The sequence below is a fragment of the Argopecten irradians genome, chromosome 12 (genome assembly GCF_041381155.1).
Source record: "Argopecten irradians isolate NY chromosome 12, Ai_NY, whole genome shotgun sequence".
Lineage (NCBI taxonomy): Eukaryota > Metazoa > Mollusca > Bivalvia > Pectinida > Pectinidae > Argopecten > Argopecten irradians.
The window spans coordinates 15,955,967-15,979,619 of record NC_091145.1 but is presented as its reverse complement, the minus strand read 5'-3'; the positions used below and the strand labels follow the sequence as shown (position 1 = coordinate 15,979,619).

Sequence of the window (23,653 nt, the reverse complement as noted above, 5' to 3'; positions counted from 1 at the left end):
TTGAAGTCCAATTAGCTGTCTCGTAAGGACATGTCAGCTTGAGGAGGTGAATGGATGTTGGAGTATCAAGAGACAAACCACCGACCAGCAGTCAGTACATGACAACTGCTCCACATGGGTTTCGAACCCAGAGAAGGAAGGGTTGCGGTAATATGTTGCAACATGTTAATCACTGGACCACATACATGTATATCGTTACATAGATTACAAGATGATACATTACCTTGCACAATCTAGCCATCACCAAATAATGCGTTCACCGAATAGAATACCATATACTTATATCTGCACGAAAAATCTTTTAACTACATACTCTCCTCTTATTACTAAGTATTTGAATCCACATGAATGGACGGACCTTCTGAAGCAATCGCAGTTACATGGTAGGACGTTAGATTTTGCAAGCAAATCAAAGCAAATCAATGCGACTTGCTAATATGATTAATGCTTTATACCAGAAACTAAAAAGAAATCTTGACAAATAAGTGTGGAAATAAAATAAATATGAATACAATTCCTGATATGTATTGTATGCAAACAATGCATTATCAACGAAGTAACTGATAACACACCAGAAACCAGCTACCATCGACATACTTGGCTATCCTTCTAATCAACGCTTACCATTGGAAACAATTTCTCCGTGTGCGGGAGCGTGTTATACACGTGCATCAATTATTCATAGACTAATCATCCAACGGGACGACTGTAAGTAATCGGTGAATGGGATAATATGTAACTTTCTTAGTCCAACTTAGAAATATCCTGAAACGTTCAAATGCTTTTCGTTTCTTTGCTATCTTAACTTTTCGAATTTTGGAAAGCAGAACATTTTTTTTAAAACATTTTGTATCAAACTATATATAAGGCATATACTGCGTATTGATTGGAATACTGGACAGTTCTTTGACCCCTATGACCGTCGGTTCACTTGTTCTTAACCTTATATAAGATAAACAGTGTAGATATTACTTAATGTTATCGTCAACTACATTTATGTTTCATCCACATCGAATGACGAACTTTTTTTATAAAGTAAGATACACAAAAGTAGTTCTCTGTTGGAAATTCACTACTTCATTTTTGCTTTAACTAAAGATACAAAAAAGTAGCTATCTTTTGGAAATTCGCTACCTCTCTCTTGGTATAACCTCAGAAATTGGCTAGCTCTCATAAATACAGTATCATGCGTTCGACGTTGAATTGTAAAGAATGAATTACGTGGTTAAAGGCGTAACAAAGAAAAGAAAAAAAAGGGAAAAAAAAGAAACAAAAGAGAGAGAAAAAATCCACACCACCTAATGTAGCATATATGATAGCACCTTGATGTAACCCCTAATGGTAGTCAACCCTCCCATCAGTCGATCGATTTATTCATGTGTGTCTACAAACAAATGCATAAAAATGTAAAAATCAAGTAGAGACAAAAACAGAAAGAAATAAAACATTTATGATTTGACTTGCTTTAAGATGCACGCGATCGTTATTTGGCAGCCAAGAAATGTCGAAGATAGATATCCTCTGTTACCGTTATTGATGTATAACCTTGAAACACTCGGATTGATCCCTAACGCTGAGAGTATATACTGTATGAAGCTTCTATCTACTTTGTGTTTTTCACGAGATTGTTCATTTCGCCTTAGCTGGGGAACAAGTGAGTTGGAAGTTTATAGATGCACTCGGAGAGGATAAGACGGGATTAATGAATCCAGTCTTACATGGCGCCTCGTTGAGATCAGGCGGCGGAAGTACTGCAAGACGAATACATATAACAGGCTTGTTTGACCTTGAGGCTATATCTAAAGGTCGATGATCAGAAATATATATATATAACATATCATCAAATTTTCAAGCCCTTACTCAGATGACTTCAGAATATAACTAATGATCATTTAACACCATTTATAAAAATTTCAACACAGCATTCTCTTACTACTTTTAGATTTCGTAGTTTTCAGCTATTTGTCAAAATTACCAACACAATCACTAGGTAGTGTTTTCGGAAGTTTCTAGTCATATCCAAGGTCACATGATCCTATTTTCTATTTCCATGATATGGTATTGTTAATGGGAATTTCTCCAGGAAAACATATTCCTTTACAATGATTTTTGAGATTCCATTTTCAATTATTTTTTCACATAACATAAACATATACAACCACACACACGCACGCATTCCTCCTTACTCTCGTTCATCCATTCAATCGTGCATGCGCTCATCATTATTTTCATCATCATCATCATCATTATTATTATCACCATCTCCATCATAATCATCATCATCGTCATCTTCATCACCACCATCATAATTATCATTATCGTCATCAGCATCATCATCATCACCACCACCACCACTATAATAATAATAATCATCATCGGATATAAACAAGTGCAATTCATTGGTTCAATTGGTGTACAACATCAATGTTTCTGTTGCTAGGCATAGATTAGATTGTACGTCTTTGCCAACACACAAGTCTTGAGTATTTCACGAGAGAACACTAGTTATTGTTAAGGTAGGTACTTGTTTTCTAATAAAAGATAATCTTAGGTCTCTTAGGCATCAATGTCACTGTACCGGGATGATAAACATGGTTTTGAAGTTTCCATGACGTGTGTAATGGAGGTGTTACACGTTACAATCGGACATTGACATCAATGTGACCTGACAAAATCTACTACACGTAGTTATTTTGTTTTAAATATCATGTGGTTTATACCACCTGACTGTCTGACTTCACGGAAGGATAGTATTCAGACCAGGTGCATCCTCGATACTCCAGGGGTTCCGATCATCTACGATCTCTACACCCCTGGACTATCTCACACAAAAACTGGAGGCAACAGAACAGAACAGGTAATTCAGTCCTTTGATGTACAGCAAAAGAGCAATATAACCGTACACTGCGGTTGACTTTGTGGCTTAGAAGTTGGGTTTCGTCCCTCTGTAGAATTTAAAGGAAATCTTTGCAGGTTTGTGCTTGGTTCAGATTTTTTGCTCATAGCTGCTTTTAGTTTTACTATGATATAGTCCAGGGGTGTAGATATTGTAGGTGATCGGAACTCCTGGAATATCGAGGTAATGTCTTTCGTGTGTGTATATGGATCTTGTGCTGTAGTATGCTATTAAGATATCAACTTATAACAATATTAATTTTGAAGACTTTTGAAGCCATGCCGGAGATCTAAGAACCACGATTCTTGCAATGTAACACAGTACTTTAAACACACAATAGTCAATTGGAAACAGGCGTGAAAATTAGATATAAATATTTGTCCATAATTAAATCCTCTGAACAAAGAATGGCCCCAGAAGATTGCCCAACGCATTTCCCGAAATTTGTGCATGAATGTTAATGAGACTTTGTGCATTTTTATGATGGTTCAGAGGGATGCATGCTACCCTTAATTTACCGATCAATCAATATGATCGCCATTCCCTTGCTTCTCATTAGTCAATTTAGATATTGTCCGATATAGGGGAAACTTAATGTTCTAAGGGTTTTAAGGGATGCCGAATACAATGGTACCTTTTCCGAAAGCCTCCATTGTCATGATAGCAATTGCTTCTGATTGGTCGAAATGTAAATAGTGTTTGATACATCGCGGTTATATTAGGGATACAATTGTGGTGTCGGTCGGGAGATCCCTGGAAATGGTTTCATTTGTTTTACAATTTGTAATTATTTGGGGTACATTTGATTAGGTGAGCATTAGGTAAGTAACCGAGCTACATGGCCTGATCTAGACATTATGACACGGGGTAGTAAACTGCAGCTACTGATGGGCGTAATAGTATAAACTCATGAACACATATGTAATCTTCAAGCTATTGGCTTTCTAGCGTGGTATTACTTTGGTCCTGTACTAGCTGTGTAAAATATCTACTTTTATTCGCAACATTGTTGTCATGACAATATCTCAATTCAAGAGGAACATTTCACAAACTGTCGCCTTCTAAAAGATCGTCTGAAACAGTACATTGTCAAGGAGACAGTATTTAGATTGTGCAGCAGTTTGAGCTTACATTTGAGACACGCCATTAACTAACACGACCAATGCTGTAGTAATAGTGCTATATCATCATTTCTACACAATCTCTTTCAGCTTAATCATAGACGAAATGTTTTGATACTTAGTAAACGTCTCTGTCGTGGCTAACATTCAAACGTTCTGCAGACCATTAAACAATAGGTTTTTCTCGTATACTCTATTTCGCGTAACTGTGAATTTAAACATATTCGCGATCAGATCAATTAGTGTATTTTGTAATTACGTTTTAATTGCTCTTTCCCAAATGGACTGCTTATTTTCATGATGCGGTTGTCATTAGATATAAACATATGTATACATTGGTTTAACACCGCCTGATTTATGATGCAACATTTTACTGTCTGGTTTTGATTCATATGTTATTTTCAAAATACGAGCGAAATTTGTTCACGTTTGTTATCTTTCTTCATAACCAATTTGTCGTCATATCAATTACTTGCAATATATAAATAATTTATACACATATATAAATCTTAACGTAACGCAGATAAGGAAGTGAAACTTATACTGCTCTCTGCCATCTTCATCATATTTATCAGAAACATCTATCTGTACTGTCTGTCAGCAGGAGATTCGTGTGGCTATTTTATTAAATTGTACCGTATATATAGGAAATTATTTTGTCTCATTCTACATATATTACTCACCATTATTTCAACATTACTTGTCATATGATTTGTATTCGCCGTCTACTTTGAATAGATAAACAATGGGAATTGTAAGAATTCTCGACTTAGATTTCAAAATCAACCAGCGTTCATGGAGTTTATACATCGATATAAAATAAAGTTTAATTGGTCAAGTGGATATGTGTTCCGAGGGTAAAAGTGTAGGTATTTGTTAGGTCAATAGTGTAAAAAGGGGCTCGGCCATTTGTACTGTGCACATAACTGTTGATTGGTTGATGCAGCAAATAATCCCGTGGTGCATCTTTCCAGATATGTTTCTCTATACGTAATACAATTATTACTTGAAGCTGTTCACATACTTGTATAGAGTACATTTATTATAATGTTTGGTGTAATTATTCTTAGGTTCTGGTACGGTTTGGGCTTGTTAAACGTCCTTTTCACAGCGGCCATTTTTGCAAAATTTAGTAGGTGGATAATTAAGACCGTCAGTATCTAGCAACTGGGTTTCGAATAGGCATCTCAAAGGTGGAAAACATGTGGTTTCAATATATGTCGAGACACTGTAGTCACTGCAGCCCTATAAAGTTATAAAATACTAATTTTATTGCATAAATATGTTATATAGGTTAATGTGCAATATCTATCACAAAACACTTAATTATATGATAAAAATATCCTAAAAGATAATTGTATGCCATACTCGTAAATCTCTTATACAAGTCACCACTTGAAATTTATTGCACCAGGAGTTGTAATTTAGATCCCTATAGGTTTTTGTGATGTTACTTTACCCAACCAAATATACCCTCAAGTACATAACGGTGGTTTTATCATACACTATAAATCGTTAGTCTAAGAGGTTTAAGTGTTCGAAAGTAATATATATCTCATACATGTTCATTAAGAGGCCTTAAGTGGGCGAAGTATCATCGGGCAATACGGAATCTTACTAACGATACATCATCTATCAATACCGAGGATATCTCTAAATTTGTGGTGTTAAAAGCAAGCGTGGTAAAACTATCAATACCAACCCGCCTTAGTTTCCAGGGTTCCATGTGATGCTCTGCTAATGTTGTCTTTTGATGCGCGGGATTAAAAGACTCATGATGAGTTTTCATTATAGTGTAGATCAGAGTCCATTATTAGACTATACAGGTGTCGTGAAATATCATTTTGTGCAGATCTCCACAACACAATCTGTAAATGACGTTTTATTGGTAGCAGGAAATATAATTTAGAAGGAAATAATGCTTGTGAGTTGTAGTTTTGACTTGTACAATCGTTAATCTTTGCAATTGACATCAATTCCATCCATGCCATTGCTATGTACATGTAATACGTGCCCATACAAAGTAAGGTTCCATAGGTATACATGTATCGTAGATCTTCGTGAACGATCTCAAAGATATATGAATAAGTTGATTTGATTGTCAACGGATATTTATGTTTCTAAAGACAAACCAGTCCACGGAATAGGATTGGTAACATGCTGGTTAAGGCCTTAATAGCAATCCGGATTATTTGAGGACGGCATCCGATGTGTTACGGTGTGGGAGGTGAGTGAGGGTTCGTGTGTGAGGGTGTGTGTGAGGGTTTGTGTGTGAGGGCGTGTGTGTGAGGGTTTGTGTGTGAGGGCGTGTGTGTGAGGGTTTGTGTGTGAGGCTTTGTGTGTGAGGGTTCGTGTGTGAGAGAGAGTGTTTCGATAAACTGTAGTATATTTGTGTTGTGGCTATTAGTAGTATTGAAACTCTTGCCCTTTTTATAGTGTAACCTATTGAAGCATGCCATCAAAGACACTGAACAACAAACCCACTCAGTGACATTATACTGACAACAGGCAAACCAGTCGTTCCACTTGTTAACATATATAATCTTGTTATAATACCTATATCAATATCCACCTTCGAATAATAACATAATCCGTTGATTCTATAAAATCCTTATTTACAAGGCCTACGTACGTCTGACATAACCCAACACGTACAGTAGTCACCAAACAGTTTATGCATTTGATGCCACTTCTTTGTCACAATTCAGTAGGAAACTCATGTCCAGCTCTGCCGATATTGATGTGATCAAGTTTGTAAGTGCATGCAATAGGTTCGCAAGCGTTAAAGATATCAAAGTTGTTAATGTGAAATTCTTGATACTTGAAATGCTTGCAAACCTACAACAATAACTGATGATCACCAACACGCATGCGCAATTTTTAACATGCGTGTTAAATTGAATCTTAGGAATAAAGCAATCATGTCTTCATCACCTGCAAACTGCAATACTCAAGGATATGTATTTTGTCGTGCAGGAAATCCATTGTATCTAACGTTACCCGATCTAAACGTATCTTGGAGAATTACTGAAAACTTTCCCAGAGCTACAGCATGACAAGAAAGCATTGATTGGTGTCTGTGTATAATTGGTAGAACATGGTTTAGTCTCGTCCATATTTACTTACCTATCTCCTATACAACCATACTGTATTTAAGAGTGCTAGGCACGCGATGCCAGAACCATTAAGAGGTCCCGATGAGAATGCAATCGCACCACTTATTTCAATTTGAAGTCCTCTGAGTGTATCAGTCGAGTACATGAGTGAGCAAAGGTTCTCTGGATTAGCTGGATTGCATCAAGTCTCTTGCATACGGCCTAGGTTTATACAGAAATTTCTATTTTGGAAAATGCGTCTTGGTTAACCGGCAAGCTCATCGATTGCCCTTGATTGAATTTTAAAGTTTTTATGGTAATTTTTCATTCAAACCTGAACCTGCTTTATTTTACATTATATTTGATTTTGTAATGTTTTAGGTTTGGTGGTTGGTTAATCTTGTGTAATATCACTGAAACATACATATAAGGAGCACTAAACAGGAATCATCTGTGTCCTTGGGTTTAGGGAATCATACCACTCAACATTCTGGACTAGTTTACAGTAAAATACGGTTATAAGGGATGTATGTAACGTTGTAGTCTAGCCATGGATTGTTGTAAATGTGTGCGTTATAGCAGTATCAGTTCCACACCGGAAGTCGTTTAAAATCATTGAAACATGTTTAACTGCTGGCAAAAATACGAAATAAAGATGACAAAGATAAAGAAGACGATTAAAGACAATTTCAGAAAAAAAACCTTGTGATATTGAACAACAACAACAGAGCGCCAGCTTTGGTTCTGAGGTTTATACCTATATGAATATTTTTTCTTTGTTTCTGCATTTTTGATTTGCCTATTCATTTTTTGAATTCCACAATAAAAACATTTTGCAAATTTGTTTGCAAACTTTTGTGAGAATCCGCTACGGATTCATACAGTTTGCAAACAAAATTTGTTTGATACATGTACCTCGATGAAATTAAAAAATAGTGACTTAAATGCTTAAACAAAAAGACCAACGTGATATCTACTGGTCGATAAGTACATATTAAATAATATCTAGTTCAGTTTTTATTAAAGATGCTTCACTCGTTCGCAATGTATCTGCTATAATTAACTTAATACAACGTTCTTCGAATAACAAACCCATATTTGATCAAATTAAACGAACCATTTCAGTGAAATTCCGATAATTGTAATCATTTAATTTTGCTGGAATCGATGTAAAATTGATAAAATGTTACGATTGAAATTTCCTTGTCGCTACAGCAAGATTCAGTAAAGACAAGGAGATAAAAGAAGATAGAATTAGAAATAACTACACGTGGAAGGAAGGACATGGTCTATATATCCATGATATAAATGATATAACTTTTTTTGACATCGATTAAATCATCAGTTTGATTTGTTCGGTGAAATGTAATTTTAACAGTCAGAGTCATTAAAAGAAGGCCAGGCGTAAGAATTGAAAGAAAACCGGAGTATCCGGAGAATAACTATTAATGTGGCCAATTACTGTGACTACATCACAAGGATTTCGAACTCGTGACTCATGTAAAGTGTTTGTGGCAACAGTTAAATCCACTAGATATCTACGCATACGAATTACAGTGGAACCCAGTTATATTGAAGTATTCGAGGAATGTAAAATCTCTACAAATTATCCACATTTCAATATAACCAAAGAGAAAGACAATGTATATGTGTAAACAGGGATTATAGTTTATTTAAATTCATTTTAAGCGGTACTTAAAGAGTATAAATGATATTCATCATTTGAACAATAATTGGTGTTTAATGGTGTATATATTTGCTGAATTAACGCAAAAGATAATATAAAAAATAGTTCGCCTTTGAAGCATGCGCAATGAGTACTTCATTCCATAAAGGATATAGTGCCACGGATTTTTTTCGGCTGCAATAAAATGTTTTTTATATTTTTAACTTGAAATAAAATTAGAAGCTCAAACTTTTCAATGGTGGTAATGGTGTAAAGTAAGTACATGTAACTTGTGTAAGTGAAGAAAAGTACTGAATGGTCTGTTTCTGTTTTTGATAGTGAAAAATACAATTTGTCAGCGGTGGAACATCTTTAAATAAACCCGATTTCAAATTATGTTGGTCCAACTGTATGAACAAAATGATTTTTATCTTGAAATAAAGGTGAATGGTTTCATATTGTTTTAACGACGTACCAAATGGAAACAGCAGATATTTTTACGAAAGACTAAAACAGGCCCACAGAAATGCATGTGAAATACAGTACTCAAAATCAATGCCTTTCAGCTGAAACGAAATGCTTTCCATGAACACTTTTTTCATTATTTAATGCGTATGGTATTTTCCTTGGTCTTTAAATGCTCGTTTTATCGGAATCATTCAGCGTAAAAGTATAGCCTACGTCTCAAAATATTGAAGGGATCTGCAATTAATTATATCAATGAACACCTGAGCACAGGCACTTGCATCTAAAAAAGTGAATTTAACAATAAAATCTAACAGGGTTGTTGGTAATTACATAGCATCACAAGGGCCTTGTTAGATCATATTTTTAAACCAACATTTCAACTACAAGTGCCTGTATTCAGAGGCTTTCAAAGTGCTCATGTACGGTAACAAAAGACGCTAACTTAGGGCATGATATGTCCTCTATATAGTTTTATAAGTTACAAGATTTGTTAACTTGGCACATAAAGAAGAGATAATGATTTACAGGAACTTAATACTAGTAGTTGATTATGTACCAGTATAAAACACATCAATGATTAAATGAACTTGAATATTTTTCAATGATTTCTCTCTCCTCGATGTTGTCTATAAAACCAATTCTTATAATGATTGTTCCATTTATTCATGCCCGTTCTGTTCGAAAACATCCGTATATGTGCCCGAGACGTAAAAGAAACCAATATATTTTCACTGAAACAGAATGCGTTTTATATATAGTGTTACTGTGAAGCAATTCTCTTATTTCAACATGGCTGTTTTTTTTACATCCCAGCAGACAATGTTGATAAAACACTTGCCCCAGAATGAATGTCTCGATCACCTCATCTATTTAGAACAATCAACTGACATAGCGAATTGAAGAAAGATGGGGGGAGAGGCAACTGTTTGTGCATCTCAATGAAAGGCATCGATATAAACGACAACATTGGTTTCTACTGAATCCTAAAATAATAAACATTTCCACGATATTTGTTTGTTTGTTTGTTAGTTTGATTAATTAACGTCCTATTAACAGCTATGGTCATGTAAGGACGGCCTCCCATATATGCAGCGTGTTGCGTGTATGTAGTTCGAGGTGCGTGTTTTGGGAGACTGCGGTATATTCATGTCGTGTCTTCTTGTATAGTGGAACTGTTGCCCCTTTTATAGTGCTATATCACTGAAGCATGCCGCCGAAGCCACCAAGCAACACACCCCACCCGGTCACATTATACTGACAACGGGTGAACCAGTAGTCCCACCCCTGTATGCTGAGCGCTAAGCAGGAGCAGAAACTACCACTTTTATAGACTTTGGTGTGTCTCGGCCAGGGGACAGAACCCAGAGCCTTACTCACAGGGGCGAACGCTCAACTCAAGGCCAAAAATGAGGCGGTGCCAAGGGATGCACGATACTGAATCACAATCATAATTAACTTTTGGAACTGTTTCAGTTAATTTTGAATGTGTTGATAGATCCAAATACCATTTTATAACAAATCGATGCATGCAAGGTACTTTCACGGAGACCTTTTGCGAAATCAGTAACTTAGTATTGAAAATATTAAGATAGTAAGTACCTGCAGATGTCTCTATAATCACTTTTGAGTTCAGTATTCAAACAAATGGATAAATCCCTTGAATTCATTATTGTAAAAGTCACAAAAAGTGGAATATGCGTCTGAAGTAATGTGCAATATGTCTTGCAGATTTGATTTCGGTTCACGGGTTTCTGTGTTAAAACTGCAGAATTTCCAACATAGCGGGGTTTATATATCTGTGTGTGAATTATAACGTCGACGTTTGACAGAAAGGGACTCATTCATTTGTGGATATAATGGATAAGAATACGTTTTCCTTGAGATCACACAATGTAAAAACGATCAACAAGCCTCGGATACCACATTGTGTGACTCTCGGATAGAATATCCGTATCCAGCTTATCCACATACGTAGTGCACGTGAGAGTAGCGTAGTCCATATCAGTCTTCAATCTACATTCGTCGACTAGTTTATCAGATAGTTTTAACATCCAATACAACCTGATTGGCTGCTATATAAAGATAAATAAAAATCGTCTGGGAGAATTTTCTTAACAATTTTCAGTTAGACCTATCCAGCATCTACAGATAGCTGTTGATGTATCTACACCTGCACTATTGAGGCGAGTCCTACTGATAGGTGTAACTATATCATGTTTCTGGACAAGACTGGAAATGAATCTGTCATCTACGTACTGAAGGGATAAATGAAAATTTATTGCATTAGGATGTATACATCATGTTTTATCCATAACGAGATTTTCGCACGAGCGACCTAGAAACGATTCTAGAATGAGTATTTTGTGTGTTTCACGTCGCTACACTCTCGTATATTTGTCATTTAGAATTTCTCTTTAGAGAATACTCGTACTCCCTCGGGAACTTGTTGTATTGAGCGACTACGGGGAAATGTTTTGAGTTCGCAGTTTTGAAGCAGACGACAATGATCTAATGATTTCGGTATGGTGATAGTGTTGGATGTTTTTATTTATGAATCGTTCAGATTGAATGCAGTTCCACTTTCCTTTGTTTATTCTTATTATCGTATATCTGTGTTATGCTAATGTTACATACATCTTTTTCTTTGTTTTAAAATGATGATTAAGGTTCATAGGTGTTTAAGATATAGTCAGGAATCTTGTTGACTTGGAGCGACTGATTGAATACAAGGTGATTGGAATAGTACCCCGAGTAATAATAGCATTTAATATTTGAGTAATTCAAATTTACTATGATGGTTGGTTTCAGTCAGTGACGAGCGACAGGGCAAAATGCGACAATGCGAAAAGTGACAGTGCACCAAACGAAGAGCGACCATGATTATTTATGAGGTGACCGGAATCCTGTTTCATTTTCTCTACGATGCTGACTAAAATATTGACATTAGATCATTTTTTTTATAATTTTAATAATACCTACTTTAGATTTAACATAAGATTTGTGTTTATCTTTGATCTAAAATTGCCCGGACACTTATATTGGTGCAAAAGTACCACGCATGTAAATCATGTATGCCAATTGTCATGTGTGTTTGTATGTTAAGTCAAAATATCACGAGCATGGTGAGAGAAACATAGCATTATAGGGGTCAAATGTAGTTTGGGCGCTGTCGGAAATCCTTAATGAGGTAACCAATGATGTTCATGCAGACTTTTGATGTTGTTCAGAGTTATCTATATAAGAAAAGATATTACTCTCTACGTCACGAGTTTCTGAGTAAAACGTCAAAACAAATGACGTGGCAATAACCCCCCCCCTTTATAAGAGAAACTTGGTCTGCATTGATGAAGGCTCAATGCTATAATTCTTTGTTTTCTTTTTGTTTTCGTCCTATTGATATGGTTTTGAATTAAATTTAAAAAAAACTCAATAGAGCCGCAGAAAATCACCGACCTGGTACCTAGCAACTGTCCTTTGCATGCCCTTTTCTAGTGACGCAAAGCTCTGCTGCTACACTGACCTCATAACAATATATTGCTGCTTATAAACCAATAAATAGTACAAATAATGATGTGGATGATTATTGTTTGTCAGGACGAAACAACTACATTGTTTTTACCAATGATATCCTGGAATAACCTAAGGTTACAATTATGTTTGTCCTTTATAGGGAAATAATGTTGTTAATTACGCTATAGAAACGTTTAATTTTTTATAGTATTTATACTTGTTCTTGAAGTTGGTATTTGGTTGAGATTAATTAAACAAAACAGCCATGTCATTGTCACTACACTAATCATTCCGAGATTTGTAAACAAACAATAGAAAAAATGCAAACAAAACATCTCCATACCCGACGGCGTCCTTTTCGGTTTCACTAAACTAACTTAAACGAAATGAAACCAGACTAAGGAATGCCGGGAGACATTAATAAAGCTTTGCGTTTTTAACACTGTTAAATGCTAATATACGATTGGCTTGGATTTTAACAGAAGGGATTCTTTTTCATATAAAACAGCTGAGCTCAAACATGTGTCGGTTCTGGATTCGGCGTGGTTTGGGAAGTAACAAAATAGTATTAATTTCAGTGGCGGATAACAAAACAGATCGATATAACGAACCGCATCGCAAAGGGTTTGTTAGCTTAACGAGGGAATAAAATTATTTGAGTTAATTCATAATTAGTATTAATTCATGATTAATCGATGCTTAATCAATAACGGAATCATGTGATTTTATTACAGATATTCATCGTTTTAAGTTTAGATGTTCTTACAGATAAGATCCTCATTAGTAATATGTTTTTTTAACTTGTAAAGTTGCTATTGCTGAAACTGTTAACATAGGAAACTTGACAACTCCGTTAAATAATTCGTAGTCTAGTTTAAAAATAGAATGACATTTTCTAGCCTTAAGAAGTCCGTATGTCGCAGATTTTCATAAAATAACTTACACAGAACATTGATTATATTGAGAAAAGTGCATTTGAAAAATAAAACAGCTGTCAAAACCTACACACGTTATTCACTCGATCATCATCAATAACAAATACTCCAAACCAATATCATTTTCAGCACACAAGAAACAAATACAATATAGGATTTTTATATTCAACTGTCACTTCACGCAACATTAGTTGAATGATCGCTAGCAAATCGCCATGATGAGCCTACCATCAGCCCGGACATAGCCACAACGATACAGAGATAGCGGCTAAATCAGCGCCGTACCTCGCCAAGTACCCAAGGGACTCGTCAATTCTCGCTCTGCTCCGCATATAAAGACTCATTGTACATTTGTTTTGTCGATATTTTGCCAACTGCCTAAACAAATATTAATATATCACATAATGAATCCCAATATGTATTTTGGTATATGGGACAGATCAAAAACAGATACGGGCCATAAGTGTATTTGCTTGCACGACCTGAAGGTTATCATTACAGGCAGGTCCTATCTATACGGTATCATGGACGATTCAGTATATGGTATAAACCAGTATAACATTAGGTGTTGTTTGTTTATAAACATTTGTAACTTGGACGGTTTGTAAAATCAGATTATTTGACAAAGAAAAATTCTCCTTACACACATCTATAATTATAAATAAATAAGATTTATGTTTTCACTTAGCCAACCGAGGTTTGATCCTAAGTGTTTTCACTTAGCCGACCGAGGTTTGATCCTAAGTGTTTTCACTTAGCCGACCGAGGTTCGATCCTCAGTGCTTTCTTAGCCGGAGGTTCGATCCTCAGCATGGACATAAAACCATGTGGGTCTAATTCCTCGATCACGTGAATGCTAACCGGACAATCCGATTTATGAGCCCTAGTGTGCTTATCTCAGAGCCATCAAAAGTGAAGTGTAGATGTTGCATAAGTTGTTTCGCAATCGATGTACGAAGTGATACATATATATATGTGTGTGTGTGTGTATGATTCAAAGCTTCACTAGTCCAGCCTCATCTCCATTCAAACTGATGTATATATAAATATATCAATTTCTAATGTTTAAACAACTAATATCTGTTTAGATTGTAATTCGGTTGAACTAGAAGAATATACGTTTGAACAGAAATTAAAGCAGTTCAAATGCCAGAATGCAAGAATGCGCATGATGTTTTGGGTAGAAAAAACGATTTTTATCAAAATGCATGAAAATATAAACACACATTTTCTATAATAGGGAAATAAATGTATAATGGGTACACTATTTTTGTTATAATGTTCATTCTAAAAATGAAATATATTTCAGATACATAGGTTATTACATTGTGATGCAATGATGTTAGTTTCCTATAAATGATTGAAGCACATTTCGAATACATGATTCGTGTTACCCTAACAATTCTATATGGGCACATATATGTAAAACAGTGTTATTTTTTTTTATTGTTGTTCAGTTTAATGTGCAGGTTGATCAGTTTAATGTGCACGATGATCAGTTAAATAACAGATCAGTTAAATAATAAGTCAATACTGTTCACTTAGTGTAATGTACTTTTTCACAATATTAATAAAATTTGATAGATTGTTCTCTTTCTTGGATATACACACTACTAAAATATGTTTCAGCACGAAAATACATTCTAAAGGCCAACTTAGTTTTCATAACAAAAACTTTTATCAATTACAATTATAACCCTTACTTAGAACATCTGTTTAACGACCCCTAAAATGAAATTACAAAACTGCATAAATACAGGATAACTATTATCAAGAAGGTTCATGTCGCTGTTTTGCCGTGTGATGTAGTGATAATCAACTACTGCGCGGTAATTAGAATGACGCCGGGAATCACAAAACGACCCGAGTAAATTAACAAACTAAGCATTTAATTCATCTTTTCAAAATTGCCCATGGAGTAATGATAAGTGCAGTATCAACTGTAAGCTTATGAATTTTATTAAAGATTAAAAGCCTTCTCCATGAAGGACTCGTTTACGTATGCGCCTTTAAAATAAATATTACTCAAAATGAATTCAAGACTGCAAACGCTGCCGCCTAAGGCATCTTTTACCATTAGAAGGTTTTCGACAGACGTCGGAATTCCCTTGAGCAGACTTTGATACGTAGTGCTTTCATTCCACAACCTGCCTGTCCGGTAGAAATGCTGTAAACATGTAAAGTAACCGAAATATTGAACAACTATATTGTAATGCATCTTTGTTTGCCGTATAGTTTGAGGGCGCATGTCTGATGCAGTGGTGTTAGTAGGAAGAGAGAGGCTTTGAGGTTAAGTAATACAGACAGACGGACAGCCTTATTCGAGTATACCCCCTAACTGTGTAACGAAGGCTATGATACATTAAAATGGGTATAGATTGTAAAATAACATTCAGGGGTAAAGCAGCGTCTTGTAAATGGGACTTATTCATGTACAACGTCATTCATGGCGTTTGTGCGGTACAAGTAAATATACCTCCAGTGGTGATGAAACGTAACACGTATCTTTTGGCTGAAATGACGTTAGTGCGGGATATCCTCTTTTAACTTTTTCTTCGCCTTTCTATCACCAATGAAACACTAGTCCTGCACTAACTTTTCAGGTATCTCGTGTTATAATGTACGTGAATTAGTCACATGAACACATTAAATTTTTGATTTTTAGAACCTTGTAAAGGAAAATGTGTCTGGTGAATAAAGATTTGGGGGTACATATAGTAAAACGTTAAAGAAATGAGTCTGGTGAATAAAGTTTTGGAGGTACAATATCACCACGTGAAGAAATGAGTCTGATGAATAAAGATTTGGTTGTACAATAGAGCCTTGTACAACAGTATCGTTTAGAGAGTAAGGTTTAGTGGGTAAAATAGAACCCGAGAGGTAGAGGTTGAACCGAGAGGGAGGAATTAACAAGAATGTGAGACCTTGACATTTCTCTTTGCACTTGATCACATAAATCAGAAGCACTGATGCTATGTTGTGGGTTTTGTCATACTGAGTGTCACCAATCTAGTTTGGGATCGTTCTGCTTCCTTAACAGTAATGACGTACATATGGCAGCAAATTGCAGCAATTCCGGATAGCCTTATTCGAAATGTAACATCTTGTCACTTGTCAAGACTCTAGTGTAATTTAAGACTGGAATTGTTTTTGTGATCACATGCGATAATTAGAAAGTACACATAGATGCAGTTAAATGTGTGTTAATACATTTTAAGTATATTTCTGGTGAAATGTTTCATATTTTGATCGAGGTCAGATATCATGATCGGGTATACCAATAATTCTTTTTCTAGCAACGAGCTGGAGAGGTCGGGAGGTGAAGTGGAGAATTGGTTTGCCCTGTCTAAGTGTCTGTCTATCGTCCGCAAATCCTTTAACTCTGTGAACCAATTTTAACCATACTATACAGCATTGGTAGGGACAATGTGCAAATGTACAAGATTATTTAATTTCCTGACAAAATTGAGTATTATGGTAACTGGGTCAATATACATACTAGGTTATAGAATAATATATTGTCCGATAACTAAGGAGTCATTTAACCACATTTGGTCAATGTCATGTTAAATTGATGGCTATTATTTGACCAAGTACACGTTACAAAAACGGTAACCATCGAACTTTAGGGGCTTTCAGAAACAGCAACACAATTATGGAAATAAATATTTATTGCATGGATCACTTGTGAGCATGTTTTGATATTGAGAGATGTCATTTGAATTTCGTGGTGTCAAACAATTTGTCGTAGGGGTTATAGTTATTCATTGGCTTGGCTTAAAATTATACAATTCTAGATCATAAACATGAAATTTTACTCATATCACACTTGCTGATCATTCGCTGTGCATATAATTCATTTACTTATAAAAGTTTACTTAATAAATAATATGTCATAAATGAAAAGAATATAACCTTGTAAATAAGAGTTTAGTTAGAGAGTTAATTTCAACGGGTAAGATAGAACCATGAAAAAGAAGAACTTCGTTAGAATGGATACAGCGCATTTGCATAAACAACAGAAATGCGGAAGTTCTGATATTTTGGTTTGTCTGCAAAGTATGGTCTGATACATCGATATCTTTGCTTTTTATGGACATTCAGACGGCATAGGGTTATCGTCTGTAAAGTAGAACCCAGTTAGTCAGGAAATGTTGGTTTGGTTTTTAAAAATTACTAAAGAAATAGATTAAACGTTCTTTTTTATTTCGATTAATACTCAGTCGCTAAGTTAATCTCTGTAAATCACTCGGAAGTACATCATACTACGTTAAAGGGCAATTTGTTTTTCATTATCGCCGTGTGTGTTAGGCTGAATATTAATTATTCATAAACCAGGATATTTCCGTACCAACAGAGTAAGGCGCCGCCTAAGGATCTAAAAACACAACACAATCAATGATAGTGTTCTGCATTGATTTACATAGAGTTGGGTAAACGTTTTAATCATTATTACATTTATATTTTCTCTTTCTCTTTTGAGTTGAGCATTAAATGCCAACAACGAATATGCAATAAAATGCAAAAATTCTTGTCCATAAAATAATATACAGAATAGTTCAATTTGGGACGTACGGTTTAGTTATAAGGAATGCATACACTTATATCTATTTATATAAATAAATTGGACCTAGATGTATGGTTTTAGATTATACATTATCGCAGTGTTACAAAGACTCTCCTTTAGGTAGGGCGGTAGAATTGTACCTGTCAGCCCTATTGCATGATCATAAAAGACGACTAAACTTGTGAACTTCTCTGTTCTATTCTTACTAACTTAATTTCATCTTCCTAACGTACCCCTTGACACCGCCTCACTTTTGGCTGTGAGTTGAACTCTCACCCTTGTGAGGGTAAGTTTAAGGTTATGACACTTGGCCGAGACAAAGGATTTTTTCTACTCCTATTTATCGCTTGGCATAAAGAGGAGGGACGACTGGTTTGTCTGTTGTAAGCATGATGTGACCGGATAGATATGCTGGCTTTAGCGGCAAACTTCAGTGATATGGCAATATATAGCGGGCAAGGAGGAAACACCACAATTATATCACAGCCACACAAAACATACACACATGCATACACAACGTGCATTGTGCACAGGGGAGGCGGTCCTAAACCAGGTAACATAGAAATGTGTACAGTGAAAATTTTTATCGGGCTAATACAGATGTCCAGATTATACAGGGTTACACAGAAATGTATTCGGCGAGGCCTAGTTGTGTGGTTTATACAGGTGTTCAGATAATACAGGGTTACACAGAAATGTAATTAGTAGGGCCTAGCTGTGGGGTTGTTACATATAAATGTATTTAGTGGATTCTAGCGGTGTGGTTTATGCGGGTGTCCAGATTATGCAGGGTTACATAAAAATGTATTTAGTGGGTTCTAGCTGTTTGGTTTATACAAGTGTCCAGATAATACAGGGTTACACAGAAATGTATTTAGTAGGGCCTAGCTGTGTGGTTGTAACACATAAATGTATTTAGTGGGTTCTAGCTGTGTGTTTTATACAGGTGTCCATATTATGCAGGGTTACATATAAATGTTTTTAGTGGGGCCTAGTTGTTTGGTTTATACAGGTCTCCAGATTATACAGAGTTACACAGAAATGTATTCAGTTAGCCCTAGTTGTCTGGGTATATAAACAGTGGCATTATACTGTCCTCAACATCACACCTGACATAGATTCCTTACATATTAATACACTTCGATTATCATTTATGTTGTGTTTGTAAACGGAATATGTGACAATGGCGCTTTTCAGTTAATTCTAAACAGTACAAATATTTTATCAGCCAGCATAAAAAATAAGCATCGATATTTGCTGTTATGGCAAATCAGTGAGTGTATAGATAGCTTTAAACTTTGGAATCAGTTCACCAAATAATATTCTGGTCTGGAAAGAACTTGCAATAGTTGGAATGTAAAATGTTCCAAAATGATCATCTTGGGAGACCATATATCTGTATAACTACATGTCTGTATCAGTGATCTGAACGTTATCCTCACATATGTTCATAACCAAAAGTTAAACCCGATAGTGGAACCAACTTGCACACTAGTAGCTTGTCTTCACAAAGAGAGAAACAATGCTTTCGAATTAGCTGAGAATTCATTCCACACAGATCTAGAAAATGGCCTCTAGAATAGTGATATATGGTATATTCTTACAGGATAAATATTTTAATATAAACGTAGCGAAAATGGCATCGACATCGACATTTAAATAAAGGCACGATGTTTAAGCGAAGTCTTTCCTGATGATCAACCGTGTACGGACAGAATAGCACTAAACAACATAATATCAATATAATTCAGAAGTAAACGATTTGCATCTACACCCTTAAAGGTAAAGAGTTAAATGTTTAATTGCCCGAACATTGTCTCGAAAGAAAAAAACCCTATGCAAGTTGACTAATCTAAGAATACACTCAGAAAATTCGCTTCTTATCTAAGGGGAGACAATTACATTCGATAACATCATGTCTGGGTTTGCTACCTACATAATAATAATAATGTATATTTGTCAGTGATAATAGGTGGGGCCACACTTTTACTATATTATACAATACCCTAAACAACATAATACCAAATTTCATTAAATATAATTCCCAAATCACGAATTCGTACCTATAACCTCAAAGGTTAAAAGATAGATCTCATTGACATGCCTATTTTATATGGAATCTCTATAGAAACAACCCTATGTAGGTTGGATACTATTAGAACACGGTAAGTTTGCTTCTAATCTTGGATTTACAAATATATCTACATAGAACCGTTACATACCGAACTGCACATCAAGTTCGTCTACTACACGTAAAATATCCGTAGCAAAACCTTAAAGTATATATAGCATGTGTCACGCTACTACGTATCTTTGTTAGATTTCAATCTTATATAAACCATTTTCAGTCTGACATTGTTCGTTGACTGGAAAACTTCATTGAAATTGACAAATTGTTTACAGAGGCGCGCACACAAACACACGCACGTTGTCAGAAGCGACGTGAAGTCCTTACTGACAAGTAGAATGCATTGTGGTAAAGTGATTGGCGAGTTATAACGGTCAAGACTTGACCACCGATATATGGAGGTCCAAGCGGCCAAAATGCAACACACAATTTTATAAAAGTCCCGGCGAATCATTATACAGTAATGGCGGATGTGGTAATTATCGATACTCTAGATTTACTGTAAAGTTACTATTGAAAAAAGGCATAATCTAGTCAATTTTAAAATCAAATATTCAAAAGGGACAATCATAATGAAAAAGACACACAGTGTGGTTAGATATTTTGGTCGGACTGTCTTACAATGGAGTTTAGTGTATCACATGTAAGAACACCTGTAAATTTTATAGCTTTATTACAAAGGTAGAATCCCTCTGACGCTGTTCACTTTTATAAGAGTTATCTAATTTGCTGCAACTATATGAACCACAAAATAACGCCGAGAGTTTCAGGAATTTCCAGTTTTCTTTATTAATCACCGATATCGTATAAAGAAACCAGTGTTTGCAGAATTGTGGCTTTGGTTTTCTAATTGTAGTATATATTCGAGGTCAATGCTATGAATGACCTGTATTCATTGAAGTCGATTGGCATGTTTTGTGTGAACAAAAGAATTGTTTTCGCCTACGTTTTAGAAAGACAAAAATAAATATTGTAGCGTTCTGCTAAATGTCTCACCTTAGAGGCTTATTTTTCAATGCAGGCGGCTTTTGTTAGCTTTTGTCAGTAATATACAGGTGATATACTATTTAATAGTTGAAATTGCATAGCATCGGACAGTCATTTAGTTATCAATATGCAAATCACATATATAAAACCAATGAATTGCATTAGAAAAGCAGGTCACAACTATATTCATGGCTCCGTTATATAAATATTAAATCCATGTCATATTTATTTTACATTTAGTGTCCTATGTGCGTAGGAGTACGTAAAAGCATCGATTAAAAACGAAAGACAATAAAAGCGGTAATGGTTGTGTAATGGCCTCTCACCAATGCTTTGTCATTATACTGTATATTAACTAAAATTACAAACACATTAAGATACACTTACCTTACATGAATCAAACACTGTTGTATCCTCGATGAATGCTTTAAACCATTATTGCCTACTAATGTTTCAGTATCCCGATATCAGAAAGATGAACTCCCACCGTTAACGGTGTTGGCCACTATTGAACCACACATCTTTCCTAGGATCCCTGCCTGTCCAATATCTGTAGCTGATGTCTCCAAGCTTTGACACGGCCTCACTGAGGATGTTAAACTTCACGAATTGAAACTGAGACACATTAAAACTGTTTAACTCGGGACCAGGCTGTCACTAATCTGTTAGCAGAAACTGGATAATTAAAACTGATAACTCTTCCACTGAATAACTTATAAGTCTCCAAACTTTTTTTCACTGAAATAGAGTAATAGTAATGTTAACACAAATATACAGAGGTTATGCAAGTTAGTTATAAACTTAAGTATACAATAAGATTAACTGCGGTTTTTCAATGTGTTTTTAAAACATTATGTAAATGCAATGTCAAACACTTTGAACTTAATGATATAGACAATGCTGCATTATTAAAAAAAGGGAAAAAGGTAGATTATATATGCTATACGTTTACCTGTGTAGCGTTAGGCTCCTCACTTCGCTCTATGATCAAGCGATATCGGCCTGCCTTCATGTCAGTGGTACACTTGCGACTGTTAAAACTCGGCCCGGGTAACGTGCCTGTATATAAAGCTATCGATCTCACCGATATACAACGTTATCCATGCTTTTCACTACACTGCAGTGTTTCATATTGACCATACTTGGTCACTTTTTAAAACCATAACAACATTTTTCTCTCTTAACATCATGTTTATAAGAAAAAAAATTGTACAGCGGAATGTGTTGTTGTGTGTATTACTCTGTTTAATCTGGTCAATGAAATGACGTTCAATATTGCATCTAAGTGTTTGTCGTATCGCGACTTCCGTGCGCAATTTTCTTTTACGTATTATATTACCGGTGTAAATTAAAGGCAAGGGGTGTGTGTTTCAAATAATGCAATTTAAACATTTCACATATCGTAAGAATATGGGCTGTATTGCATAAGTGCGAGGATATGTATTAAACATATATGCTGGATTGCATTTGGTTAATAAAAAAAACTTGGAAAAAAAACTTGGTATGAAACATACCCAATGCACAGTATGATTCAATGTATTTGTAATATCGTAACAACTGCGTTCCAACTCTATCATAACATCGTATTTCTACTTCCTTCCGAACGGAAAATTTAGTCATATCTTATTGTCACGCACGTCGACCTTGTCTAGTTTAAGGTTACATGTTGTAAACATTGTGCTCTTTTCCTTTCTTTCTATCCTGACTTCCTTTTCTTAATATCTAGTGTAATATAATCGATCTTTTTTCATTTTCAAACGTCAAATTAGTGCTATTTCCTCCTTCATTCCATTTTCCTCTACGTTAACATGTACTTTGCTCTTTTATATACAATACTGTACATAAACGTCATATGTAGTCGTTATTGCATGTGTGTGGATGTATACATTAGCTATATGATATTTAATTATGTGGCAAACATTAATATAAATAATACATATAGGTGAGTGTAAATGATGTAAAGCTTGTAATCAGTATATAATTATGTAGAGTGTGGAATGACTATATCAGAATGAATCAGGTATGTTTTTTTAATGTAATAAATCTATTATGTTTCTGCTTCTAAATCAGATCAGAGACACGCTAGTGGTTGAAATGGTCTTTTCCACATTTTCTTATTCCGCATGAAATAGCGATATCATCGATATGATTGTAAGGTGTTATCCCTTAGATTGTCGAAAACGAAAATGTGAAAACTTCAGTGTTTATAACAGTTTGTTTGTTTAATTAATTAACGTCCTATTAACAGCCAGACAATGTAAGGACGGCTCCCCATGTATG

At 35.3% G+C, this 23,653-nt stretch overlaps 1 protein-coding gene across 1 annotated transcript in view; it reads right to left on the bottom strand.

Annotated features, from left to right (window-relative positions):
- Positions 1-22,604, bottom strand: part of LOC138336316 (metabotropic glutamate receptor-like) — a 109,673-nt gene extending 87,069 nt beyond the window's left edge. The window contains exons 1-2 of the mRNA XM_069285753.1: positions 22,326-22,604; positions 21,761-22,111 (exon numbers count right to left, since the gene is read on the bottom strand). The gene's annotated coding sequence lies outside the window, so the exon portion shown is untranslated. The remainder of the gene's footprint in view (positions 1-21,760; positions 22,112-22,325) is intronic.
- Between the last annotated feature and the right edge of the window lie 1,049 nt (positions 22,605-23,653).